Raw genomic sequence first — 13,892 nt, forward strand, 5'->3', positions numbered from 1 at the left:
TGTCCTGATAACACTCAACAGCCTTAATGTGAAGATACCTCTGTGTCCAGTCTGGGGACCTCCATCTCAGTCTCTTCAAACTTTCCAGTATCTGTAGTGACTAAAGCAAAGGCTTTGTGCTCTGCAGTCCTTAATGCTACCGAGTTCTGACCTCTCCCAAAAGCTGCTCCTACTGTACCTTCTCAGTTAGGCATGGTTCTGTGTTGAAGCACCGTATGCCCTTGTATGTAAAGATCAGTGAATGGATTGGGATGCCAAAGCAGTTGATTTGGGTTCACACCAAACTTAATTGTGACATTTCCTGGGTATTTGATTTTGTTCCTCAAATTAAGTCATTCTATCATCAAAAGACTTTTCCAGCATGTGCAGTATACCTACAAGAAGAAATTCCTTCCTGTGGAGTTCACTGTGTTTCTGTCCACTTAAGCTGGATCTGACAGCTTAAGTTATTTGTATGCTTTGAGCTAATCATCTGCATAGGAGTAAGCATCAGCTGTAGCTCACATGAAATACACTGCACAAAATATAAATCTATCCAGATGTATGTTCAAAAAAAATGTCAGTGCTAGCTCTCAAAGAGTATGGGAGCAGGGGCCAGGGAAAAATTTTTCAGCTTTTAAGTGACAGACAATGGAAGTGATCCAGTTTCGCATCTAATAAGTACTGGCAGGTTGGCCAGGATTTGGATGCTAACAAAGAGATTCAGTACATGGGCCTAGCTTCAGATAATGAGCATGTGCCCATACGGCTCTGTGTGTGTGTGTTTATACTGAGTGTTCTTTCCTGTTAGTGGGGTTGCGTAAGTGCAAGCATGCATGTATGGGCCTGTGAAGAAAGCTTCAGAGCTAGCTCAAAACTGCCCAGCAGCACAGGCAAAATTTAGTTTTGATACCCAGAACAAAAGGTCTTGTATATTAGCTGTGACAAGACCCTGGAACTACTGTACTTTAAACAGAAAACCTCTCTCCCCTGGCAGGAAATCAGATCCATGCAACAGCAGTGAAAGCACCAAACCCAGGCCCGCTGACCACGCAGGATCTGCCACTGTGTTGGTGCGGCGTAGCAACACTGGTGCTGGGACAAAACTCACCCAGGAAGACAGAAGGACCAAATACCGTCAAACCTGCTCCTGGTAGACACACCAGCCAGGCTGCCCCACTCTGCCTGCAGTGTGAGGAGGTAGAGACTGCCAACGCTCACTGCTCAAGCAGCTGGTAACAATCTCCTTTTGCAGTGTCAGATCCTGCTGTTCTGCTGCTCTGGGAAGCCTGCCTCCCTAGGGAACATCCTGCTCTGCCTGTGCCTGCAGCCAGCCCACCTGTGTCAGACCACACACCTGCCTGAGATTTGTCAGCAAACAACATGGCTGCATGTCTTGTCCACAGCATTTGCTTCTCCTTTAGCTTTTTTTGGAAAACAATGTAGTTGTCGGCTCAATAGTTGTCAGATGGGTAGAAGGAGGAATAGACAGCTGAGATAAAATACTTTGTACATGATAGGAAATTCAGACCCAGCAATTTCTAAACAATTTGTGCATCCTTAAGCTTAATTTAATTCTTTATCCCCCCACCTTAGTTTCTTGAGTTATAAACAGTTCAGCAAATGATAGACTAATTCAAAATTAAGATGTACTAATGAGATTGGTGATGAACATCCAGAGTCACAGATTCTGGTAATGTGTTTACCTGCTATTTTAGGGCTACCTTGCCTTTCCAGCTCTACATTTCTTTCTCTCAAGATGCACTAACTTTTTGTTTTCTAACTAATGCTTAATTTAAGCTGGCACACTCATCTCTGTTGAAATCAGTGCCTAAATGTTTGCTTTAAGTATCCCTTCAACCTATTCTTTCATTTTATTCCCCACAGTCACATACACAGAGCTCAGGGCCTGATAGTTCTGGCATATCTGTGGATCTTAAAGAGCAAGATGGTGGCCTAATATCACCAGCACAAGACTGAAAGCTATTTGGGAAGGAGGGCATTTGGACCAGATATGCTATGGGATCAGGCTGACTTCAGGGATAGCTCAACTGCTTGGAAACCATTCTGGGCCCAGAGATCCTAACAGCTCGGTCACCATGTGTAAGGCATTCACCCTTGCCCTGCCAGACCCCTGGGTAGCAGTGCAGCCATTGCCTAGCCTGGTTTTAATACTAACTCCATCTGCAATAGAGTTAACCAGTTTCCATGTTAGCACTATGTATGGGCCATTTACTCCTACCCATGCCAGCCCTTCTCCATCCTGGGGAGCATGCTGGATGCAACAACAATATGAGCACTTCAGCATCTACTGTGGAACCATAGCTTTCTTTACCACTCATCCCTTACCTGCTGTACACTGAAACTTTTTGGACCTTTTACAAGTGAATACATTCTCCGTCTTCTAAACTGAACTTACTTTGGTGCCTTTTTCCAGTGTAGAGATAATCCTCTGTGGCAATTAGCAATGAAAGCCACAAAGCAATCCACAACCAAACCATTACTGCAGATTTTCTTTACAGAAGCACTTCCAGTATCTGAGCACCTCAGAAACACTCTCTGCACCTTGTATTAATTTTCCTGCCCCACTCTGTACTCACTCTGTTTCCCCACAGGGTCAAATATATCCTGAATTAGTATTTTCCCCTCACAATAATTCTGTAAGCTAGGAAAGTCTAATTCAAGGTGCTCAAACACAGCTTTAAGGGCTTTCATATATCATGGTCTAGGGTATCCTGCAGTGCAATGACAGAACTAAGTACAAACATAAACACTTCAGGGAACTGGTACCTGAGAAGGGGTCTACGCTGCCACAACACAACCCCCAGCAGCGCTTCTGAGGTCAAACTCCAACATCACAATCCTTAACTGGATCCAAAAAACCATGGACTCCCAGCTTGAAGAAATGAGAAGTAAGGGATTTCAGGAGTCTCAGAAGCTTCTAGGACCCCCAGGGCACATGTAGTCCAAATGACTCAGGCATCAGGATACGGCCTGAAGCCTCTCAACACACCAAAAGGTCTCCCAGAGCCAGCAACACTATCCTCTCATGCCTATGCGCAACAACTGAGAGCTCCTGTGTATAATGTGGCTCTTCAAGCCCTCACGGTACAAGCTAGTCACCCAGTCCTCTCCTCTGTGAGAGCATGGTGCCTTCAAGAAAAGTAGTCACTGAAAACCTCAAGAGAGCTTGGTGCAGAAGCAACTGCCCACTCCTCTCTGTGCACTCCTCTTCCTCAGCACGGTGAAAGCCACCCCAGAGAGTCACATTGGCGAGGCAGTTGCTGACAGGACAGGTTAACTCCACCAAGCCTAGATGGCTAAAGGTGGCCAGCTCCCATCTTCCCCTCAGGAAACTTGCAAGTGACAGAGAGTGTCTTCAACAGGGGCATTTGTCTCAGAGGCAAGGCACTTGGGAGGCTCCCAGGTGGGACACTATTGCATGGTCATGAGGCTGAATGGGGAAAAGCCTATGAAGAGAGAGAAGGGCAGGAAAACAGCAGATGTCCAGCCACTGACTATGCAAAAGAAAACTCTTGCCTGCTATCTTCATTTCAACAGGAACACATCAACAGCTTGAGGAGACCTCCATGAACAAAACCCACAGCACAGGCCCCTGAGGTCCCAGCTCTGCTCAGGAGTCCTCAAGGACAGCCAGTGTACAACAGGAGCATGGACAATGTGATGTGAGAAATGCAGGTAGCTATATCTGTCTGGCAGAGCAGGCCAGGAGTGGGACTAGGGACCAGAGCTGAGGGACAGCAAGGGGACTGGAGTGTTTTATAGATGGGGTTAAATACCAGCATTCGTTCATTTTACAAGTCTTTTTATTTCCTTTTGATGATGGGATTCAGTTACAAGCCTAAATTAATATGCTAAGACAAGAGACAACAGATGGGATACCAACCAGGAGGGGAATAAGAAGAGACAATGAAGCAATTCTGGTCAGTCTGACCAGATGATGAGCTCAGCAGCCTCCTACTCACCCATATCCATTCATAGGCATTCTTTGTCCTTCACACTTTGGTTTCACTATTTCCATGAGAATTTTATTACTGTCTATGTCCTCATCAGCATTTTTACTATTTATTTACTCCAAATCTGTTAGGAACCCAGTGTCTGAGGTCTCAAATTCCTGACCAGGAAAGAGGTCTGAAGTTTTGTAAATGAACTGATGGAGAGGGCAGATAACCAGCTCAGAATTAATGAATGTCTGTGCCCCTGTATCTACAGCAGTCCACACACAGCATGCCAGGCCAGCGGTCTGACCTCCAAGCGAATGGGGAATCCACATGGCATCTACATATCCACAGCTGGTTTGAAGCTATAAATCTGCAGGTTCCAGCCTGACACCATGCTGGGGCTATCGAGGGAAACAAAAGCAAGCAATTCTTCCACCCTGGTGATTCATTCTTCCGTGTCTCAGACAACACAGAGCTGAAGCCAACCGTACCTTTTCAAGCATTTTCTCCCTCAATTAAATACAGACCTAGGTACCCATAGCAAAGACTGCTATCCTTTACAAAAAAGCTAACTACGCTAAACACCAGTTTTCATCCTTGTAAAATCTCTGAGGTCAACTCCAAGCATGTGATGGATTTAACTCTTTGGAGAGCATAAAGGACTTCAGGGCTAAAACATAGAAATCTCTTAGCTGAGTTGGAATCATTATCTTTACGGAAAATAATGCAAGCTGATAATTTTGATAAGGATGACAAATGCACTTCTTCCAGCATAATTCATCCTAGAGAACCTGAGTGCAATTTCTCAATGCCAAATAGCAGCTACTATTAAATTTTTGCAAATAACTTGACAAGCAATTGAAGTTATCATAGCACTTAGGCATTTCTTCCTCTAAAAGCACGGAATGACCTGAATACTTGGTAGCATCAGTAACTTGCAAAGGCGGGTGTACTGATTTTAATGTACATAATAGGATGGAAAATACAGAAGGCAAAACTGTGATGCACCTTCACTTGAAACAACACTTGCCCTCTGAGCTTTTGAAGTGAAACCCAGGCACTAACAAAGCCATCCACTCATTTTGCCTCTAACTTCAGTGGGACCGGGATATCAAAAAAGACATCACAGAAACCAAACCAGAAACAAAGGGGCAAAACCCCAGAGGAGTAAAGAAACTGTGGCATAAAGAGAGATGAGAATGATTGGCTTTGCTTGGTTTCAAGAGGCAATAAGTGTGTGAGGTCTGCAATAGATAAAAATATCAAAGGAAGGAGAAGGTAAAATTATTGCCTTATGCAGGAAGGCAAAAGGCATTCAATTACAACAGGGGCAGGTATCTACATAACCTGTGGAACTTGCTTTGGAAGATCTCATTCAGGTTAAGAATTTATCAAAATGTAGAGCAGGATACATGCATCTTGTAATGGATGGGAATTTTTAGGAGCTTTGTGTTTATCACAGCACATAAAAATCAGCTTCTAAGTGGCAGGGATTAAGCAGAAAGTATCCCTCCTGGAAGGTTATCCCTAAACAACGTCCTGTGGGTTGCTTCCCTTTCCTCTGGAGTGCTACAGACAAGCCATAGGTAGCCTACCTCATCCTGATCTCATCTACAGGATAATTCCAGGGAGATGTTTTCACAGCAGAATCGAGGTACTGTATGCTATTTAATCTGAGCCTATCATACATGCTTAGCAACATCTCAGGCTGCACTGTCAGGAGATCAATTATTACATCAGTGAAATAAATTAAGAGCTTTGTCAGAAAAACATCAGGAAAGCAACTGCCCTAAAAGATACGTAAACAAAATTCTCATGCTGTCATTGCTGAGATGAAAGAGGGCCTTCCCTTCTGTCCCTGCCTCAAATCCATGCTACAGCAGGAACGAATCAGATCACAAAGAGCAATTCCTTCCCGTCCGCCAAGTGAAAGTACCACTTTCCCCAAATTCCTGATAATGTTAGTGGAAAAGTTCCTCCTGGGCTAATCTGCATTGACCTATAGAGCCGCATGTGTGAATAAGTAAGTGTTGACCTCAATGTCACAAAATTAACAATAGCAGCCACAGCCTGATGGCTTAAGGCTGTTGCACAGTTTATTGAACACAGGGAGGCCCTGCCTGCCAGGTGGGAGCTGGGCTGGCAGCACTACAGTGACTCCAGCGTCCCTTGGCTCCACAGCAGCTGGAAGAAGAGAGCAGAGCTAAGGGAGAGAGAGACCACTTCGGAGATAGGTACCCAGCTCTTCTCATTAGCAGCTGTGCGAGAAAATGCTATCATGCCTGAATATGGGGGAAGAGAGGGAGGGAATGGAGTTTTTTTATTGAGTTGGATCCTGATGTTTTGCTTCACAGAAAAGGAACATATATCCTGGGGCTGAGGCTACAGTCTTCAAATATAAGGCCATTTGCCTGTAGGATGTAAATCACAGTACTTCTGCAGACTCCAATGGAAAAACTTAGTGGCACACTAGCTCCTCATTCCAGACAACAAAGGAACTCGAGATTGTTTCTATTTTAGAAGGAGTTCTGAATAATGTTTAGATATTATTTTTCTTTTTCAGTGTTCGAAACAAACAATACAACTCTATCATTCCTCTGGAGTAAAATAACATCTCTTTCCTCCTGTGTCCCTTACCACCTCAGAAATCTGGAAAATGACCAGGATGGGGAAGAACAGCTAGCTGCTCTCTGAAAGAACATAACAGAGAATGGACAGTTGGGTAAGCTAGTTACCTGCTAGAGGACTTGGACAGACCTTCTTTACACCTCACAATTCAGCACAGACCATCTCAATTGCTGCAAATTGCTTGACCCAGTGTACTCCAGATAGGAGTCTGCAGTGCTACCCCACCCTTGTTCCTCCCCATCCTTGCCTGCCTTCCTCACATGTGCATGCACGTATTGAGAAGGACAAGTTTCCACCTCTGAGTGAAAGGTGACATCCCTTCTCTTCAGGAGGGCTGTTCAGCAAGCTGGCAATTTAATCCAAGCTTTCAAAGTTCTCATGCTGTCCAATGGCTTGGCTTGGCTTCCTACTGCTCTGTAGCGCTTCAAGGTTCTTTGCTCTGTAGGGATTTGATTTTTATTCTCTGCGAGATCGGAAAAGAAAGGATCTTTATTTAGTGTGTATCAGGGGCTGGTTTAGGAGACAAAAGAAAGGCAAGGTCATCGGCTCAAACCAAGCCATATCATTGTGAAAATGTCAACAAGCCTGTGATAAGAAGGGAGCTAAGACTCTCTTGCTTGATACAAATTATTGGACCACAAAAGGGCTATCAAGTCCATCACCTCCGCACTATGTCACAGACAGGATCCTAATGTCATCTACTGGATCACACAGATCTCTCTGCCAAAAATAGATCAGGCCCAGATCTGCTTGGCTTGCAACATCATACCATCTTCAAATTGTTTAACTATTCAATTTTCTCAGCAGCCTGGAAGGGCAAGTAATGACTATTATTGCTATTCAATGCAAGAGAGCATTGTGGCTGAAAGATTGCTTAGATTACAGTCAGGACAGTGATCTGAGAACAGTCTGGCTCCCAGGCCTTCTCCTGACCCCTACAGCTTCCACCCAGCTCAGCAACAAGATGAAGACTCAACCTACATCATGAGAAATTTTATACAATCTGCCTACCCCCCTGGCTCTTCTTCAGACACCTAGTGCTGCCACAGCAGTATTTCATAACTGACCACAATAATTCTTTTACACACTTATGTGGAAATAGGCAGAATTTTAGTAATCAGAATGGGGTGGTGCCTATCCAGAAAGCAAGCATTCCAAACCTGGTACAGTTCTCCGCATGATGGCAGGAGCAGCAGCACCAAGTTGGCCCCAGCCCTGCAAGAGGTCTCCCCTCTGGCTGCTTCTTGTCTGGCCTTGGACACATCACATCATTCATAATCTGTCCTGCAACCACTGAGCAATGAGCTCACTTCCAGCACCCCTAAGACACTACATAGCTGCCTTGCCCCAAAGGTTAAAAGACATAGGTTTATCTGAGCCTTCTGGGAACAGCTTTTTAATTTCCCTGGGTGTGCACGCACATAAACACACACACAAAAGCTTACTGCATATTGGATACCACAACGATCACATGTGTGCTCTCAAGCAGTATTTACCCTTTTCCTGCTATAAGTCAGTCTCTTCCCTTCCTTTCAAGTTGACCGTTGCCTCTTCCTCCCAACAGGCAGCTGCCTTCTTCCTTAGCTGGCAAAAAAGAAAATATCTTATTGTTCCTTGCTGAATTTCCGCTGCTAGCAGCCTTTCACTGGCCAGCCCAGCACACATCTCACAACCCCATTTATTCAGAAGGTGGCAGTTTCTGCCAGAGGTCCTGTATTGGTCCATACTGAGATGTCCCAGGAACACATGGGTGAGGGACCGTGCATGACAAACATCTTGAGGGGAGTGTTTACACCATAATTAACTGTATCCTGTGATTTCTTAAAGGAGAGCCGCTTCTGTTCTCTAGATAGATTTGCAGAGATTGCCTCCATTGTGTCCTATAGACTGTGGAAGGGTCAAAGTCTGACAACAACATGAAGAGAAAGGTTTGATTTTCAGATCCAGACAGAGACCTGCTCCATAGCTTGATATTACAGGGGTTAGCACACCTGGAGTACAAGATGGGAGTCTAACCTAGCAGGACTGCCTTCTGATCATGATGTCTCTTGGAGGCCTGACACCAGAAGAGATGTCCCTCTGGTCTAACCAAGCATGGCCAACTTTATGTTTTTAAAAGTCTGCAGTATTCAGCCAGCCAGTGGTACTGCTTCAACTGAGGTGCTTAAGAAGAGAAGGCTGAAGGAAGGCTAACATCTAGAAAATGCAGCAGCACTGTGTTGACTTTTTACATGTCCTTCATCTCCCTTTCTTCCACTACTTTCCCTGTTCTCCTCCATAGAGTCAGACACCCTTGGAGAGCAGTTTAAAATCTGCTTCTGAGCTGGAGGTTTAAAAGGAAATGTTATGGCAAAGTCAAAGCTTTGGTACATGCTAATTTGAAATTAATTCCAACTCCAAAACAGTTTCTGAATTTTCTTTAACCGCACAGCAACAGCTTCCATTGCCTGCAGACTAAATGTGTCATTTTCTCAGGCCAAGTCAATTTTCCAAGTAAACATTACCAGGCAAGAAAACCATACCATTTTTAATAGACAGAACTGGTGAAAGTGTGTGGGAAAATCATGAAAAAAAAAAGTTACACCAAAATTTGCAAACCTCCCCCTTAAAAACACACACACAGAAGAAGTCTTACAAACGGCCATATACATTTGGATGAAACTCAAAAAAAATGGAAATTTAAAATCTTCAGTGACCACCAGAGGGCTCTGGGTATGTCTGAGAAATGACAGCTGAAATCGACTCCTTAATTCATACCAAAACGCCTGTGTATGCTAAATATCAGGCAAGTCTCCCCATTCATTGCATTTGTTGCTATGGAATTTAAAAAAACAAACAAACAAACAAACAAACAAACCCAACCCAAAAACCAAGAGGAAAATTTTTTCTCAGCAGTTTTTTTTGAGAAAATGCCCAGGAGCACTGTCTCAGTAACATGACTGCTGTCTCCATTCTTTCACATGAAGGACAAGCTACCTCTCATCTTCACAGCCTGAATCATTAGAAAACACCAGACACTTCAGAAAACACAAAGATGGCGGTGGGGGGTGGAGTGGGGGGTGGCAGGAAGGGGAAGCGAAGAAAGGGAAAAGTGAAAAAAGTGAATGTTTCCTTGAATGTTTCCTTGGGAGAGCATAAATCATGCAATATGCAGGGCATCTGTCACCAATTCTCAAGCATGATGCATGTAGACACAGCCATTTACCAACTGGTGAGGGGGAGAATGTGACCCTAGACCTTCCAAACTGGGGTGAAGACATAAAGGTCTTTCTCCAGCATAGCAGCTTTTAGACCTCATGCTGGATGCCAGCAGCAATAACCAAGCAGCATAGCATGCACTGTTCCACTGGGCAGTGGAATTGGGCTGGTTCCAGCAGGACCAACAGAAAGCAGTTTACCAGTCCCAGGAGACACCTGCACTTTACTGTAGTGAGTAATGCTGTTTGGAGTAGCTTTTACTTGACTCTTGCTTCTTTGCAAGGATACAAATCTTCCCCCTGACAAGCCCAAGGGATGTGTAACTAAATCAACTAATCTGGAGAAATGGACAGCCATGCATTCAGGACTACACGCTGCTTGGGAACCATGAGAGGATCAATGAGATGCTCCTGAGGGATTATGTCTCTTACCTCTCAGTGATTTTTGTGGTGATTCTGACACTCACTTAGAGAGGTGGCATTTTATCTTTAAACTGCTGACAGAACTGAGGTCTCAAGGTGAAACTCAGCCATATGCTGAGCAGCAAATATCCCTACTGGTGCACATCCTACCAGCTGCTATGACTGAGGATGATGAAAACAGAACAGAACCACTGTGGGAATGGTCAGTAACCAGGAGTCTCTACAATATCTGATCAGTGAATGGTTAATGCTGTGTTGCCTCCCAATTTTCCTGGCACAGCCACATCCCTGTATCAGCTGGTAAGTGCTGAACTGTGGAGAAGACACTGAGAAAGGGGAGGTAGTTTACATTATCTGTTGTTTATTGAGGTCAATCTGCAGTGTATAAACTGAGGCAACATCAACGACAATAATTCCTATCATCTGGACTGAGCTGCCCCATCACCTCTCCATGTTAGAAGTGACTCCCAGCCAGAACCAAGAGGAACTAGAACAGATGCTTGCTTATGCCAAGTTGGGTTTTTCAGACTGGAGCTGGAATGATATAGATGAGAGTAGATCATATGTACAAAAATATCCAGAAACCTAAAAATGCAGATAAAGACATTTATTTTTCTAGGAGAGTGAGACATCTCCTCATCAGCTGCCTTTAATTAACTTACCTGGGGGCATCTATAGGTCACATGAGAAGCCGACCTTAGACACATGTATCTTTTCTAAATCTGATTTGGTATCTAAATTACAGATGCCGACCCTTTAGGCCTCCAGCAGTCCAGGGAAGGTGAGATTATTTCCATTCCATAACTACCATTCATGCAGATTTTCCCCACTCTGTCTCAGTTACTACAAACTGTAGTAAACTCAGCTGGAAAGCTTGCCAGAACCCAGCACTGGGCAAGTTCAAGGTACATAAAATACTACATGTTTGTAAGCTGTGGGGGTACATGAAACAGCCAGCACAGAGGAGTCTTCCAGTCTGGTCTGCTTTGGAGTGTCTACCTATACTTTCAAGAAAGGATCTAAGGGCCAACAAGGCAATAAACCCACGAGGCATCTTGCATAGATATCCAGCAGATTTCTATTCTTAGAATAATTCCAACATAAAATGTTCCCCAGTTTGTCTTGCTGATGAAGATAGCTCTTAAAACTGGACATGATGAAAGATGCCATCACAGAAAAAGTGCTATCTAGGATGCCCAAGGGGGGCACAATCAGTGTGTGTGAACACAGCATGTGTCACAGTGTATAAGCAAACAATAGTATTATGCTCATGAGCAGTATCTCTCTGAGAAGCTAAGCAATATTTCCTGAAGTAGCCAAGCTTCACTTATGCATACTCAAGGGGTACGGAGGGTACTGATGATCATGTTTACTAGTGAGGACATTTTTGAATATGTCCAAAAGACATAAATATCTAATTGCCATTTTCAAATTTGAACTAGACCTGTGGGATAACATTCATCATACTAATTTTAGCTATCTAACAAATAGGCATCTGGGCAATAATCATTTGGGTTCCCTCTATAGCAAAACAGGAGAAAGAGAAACATCCAGAGGGCGATTCAGTGGGTCTGATCACAAAACAAACAAGAAGTGAGCAGTACTAGTCTCTCAGTGCTCTGTGAGATGGAAGTGCATCTCTTCTGGCTCAAGTTAGAGCATGATCTGACTGAAACATGCTGTTGATTCATGCTTCTTTCCCTGAATGTGGAATGACCCCAAACAAGCTGTGTTTGAATGCTTAACTTCTCTATGAGTAAAGCTGAATGAGATGAACCCACCCTCCCTTTTTATTGGTGTGCTAAAATATTTCGCTATAAAAGAAACAGAAGCAGCTATTCTAGAAAAGACATTTCAGGAGATACTAATAAAAATCCTTCCTTTACTGGTTTTGAAAAATAAATAAGAATAATAGCTATTTCAGCTATTCTGGCATGAAAAGGTCTTAACAGCATGGCACACTTAAAAAACTCTGAGATGGCAGGATTGATTTTCCAGAAGTGATTCTTCAGTTTCATTTTGAAAATTCCCTGCAGAGGAAAAACCAGAAATACTGCTTTTCATTCCTACTCACTAGGAAAAATGTCAAGAAGCTATTGACTTTGGCAAAGCCAGAGTTTCCAAGCTCCAGCAAAGTAAAAACCTGCAGCCAGCATTATCACAGTGCAGAGGCAGCTCCTTAGGAGGAATTATTCTGCAAGTCCACTGTTGAACCAAGCAGTTTATTTATATGTGAGGCATCACAGAAACTGTGCAATGAGCAAGAAGACTTGATGCTAGCTAACCTACCCCAAGATAGGGAGAGTAGCAGTTAGCAAGCTGAATTCAACCATGTGGGGTACTGGACATGTCATGAGCAACACTAGCTGAACAGAAGCAGAGATGGGATGACTGTATGCCTGAGCAGAACAAGCCTGCAGCTCCTGAGTGTACTCGTGGGTGCACCCATCCATCTCCCATAACATTCTTCTGAAAACCTCGCTTTGCTTTTCTTTTGTAGAAAAAAGCAGGTTTTTTGCTGGGAACAGAAAATCTAAAATTTTAGTAACTAGGGGCAGGAGCAGCTTGAAGAATGGCTGCTTGAAAAACTAAATGCAAAATGCCTCTCAGCAACAAGCAAGATTTATCCTGGAGGAAAGGGAAGCAACTGCTCCCTCTGGATGCTCTCACTGCAGCCAAGGTTGTATAGCAAGGGGTGACAGAAAACCAGTTGTTCTGCGTGCCAGGTATTGCCTTGGGTGTGGCTGGGGAGTCGGAGGGCAGAGGGCAGATGAAGGTGAGAGCAGCACAATGCTCCTGTATTGCCACCCATCCTGACTCCCAACAACCTCATCTGAGACCTGGGCTAGTCTGGCCTCTTGCCTGTTGTCTGCACCTCCAGACAGCAAGGTAGCTAAAAAGGCACACAAATGCAGTGCTTTAGCTGGGGGTGAAGTGTACCCCATGCTATCATGACCTCCTGTGTGGTAAGGTTTGTCTCTCTCCCCTGAGGGATGTACCTAGATATGCGAGTGACAAAAGGCCAGCGATAAATCCTTGCAACTTCTCATATTATTGTAATGGGAAAAGAGAGTGGTTATAGATTTCCTTAGTTGTGGATTTTCTTACAGATGACATCAGGTTTTAATGAGAAATGGATACTCACATGAAAATTCACACTTTTGCACTTACCATCCTACAACACAGCCATGTGGATCCACTGCACCACACACCTCCAGTCAAAACCCACATTCCCTCCTGTCCCTGTAACAGGCACCAAGGCAAATAAATGTGCCAGAAACATCACCAGCAAGGGCCTCTCCCTTATCCCCTTTCCAAGGAGCATCTTCTCAGAAGACCTGAAGGCTGAGGTTTCCCTTAAATATCCCTCTTCCTAGCAGTGTCCAGCACCTCTCCAGCATTGCACTTGCCCACCATACAACACAGAGCAGCTGTGTCCTTCAGAAGGGACACCTTCCTGGCCTCTGCAGTTCAGCATCAATCTTCTGCCTGTACCAAAGAGCCAACACTCCTCACTTCTCCCTCTTCCACCTCCTTCCTAGAGAAAAACTCCATACATTACTGTAAAATTAGGACTAATGTTGCGCAGAAGGAAGAGTCAGAGGGATAGCATGCATGTCCACACACAAGTGCTGCTTTGCTCTTCTAACACAGAATAAGCGACTTGTAAAGCCACTACAGAGCAGCCCCAGTGAGCAAGGCA

Source organism: Falco rusticolus, chromosome 5, assembly GCF_015220075.1.
Source record: "Falco rusticolus isolate bFalRus1 chromosome 5, bFalRus1.pri, whole genome shotgun sequence".
NCBI lineage: Eukaryota > Metazoa > Chordata > Aves > Falconiformes > Falconidae > Falco > Falco rusticolus.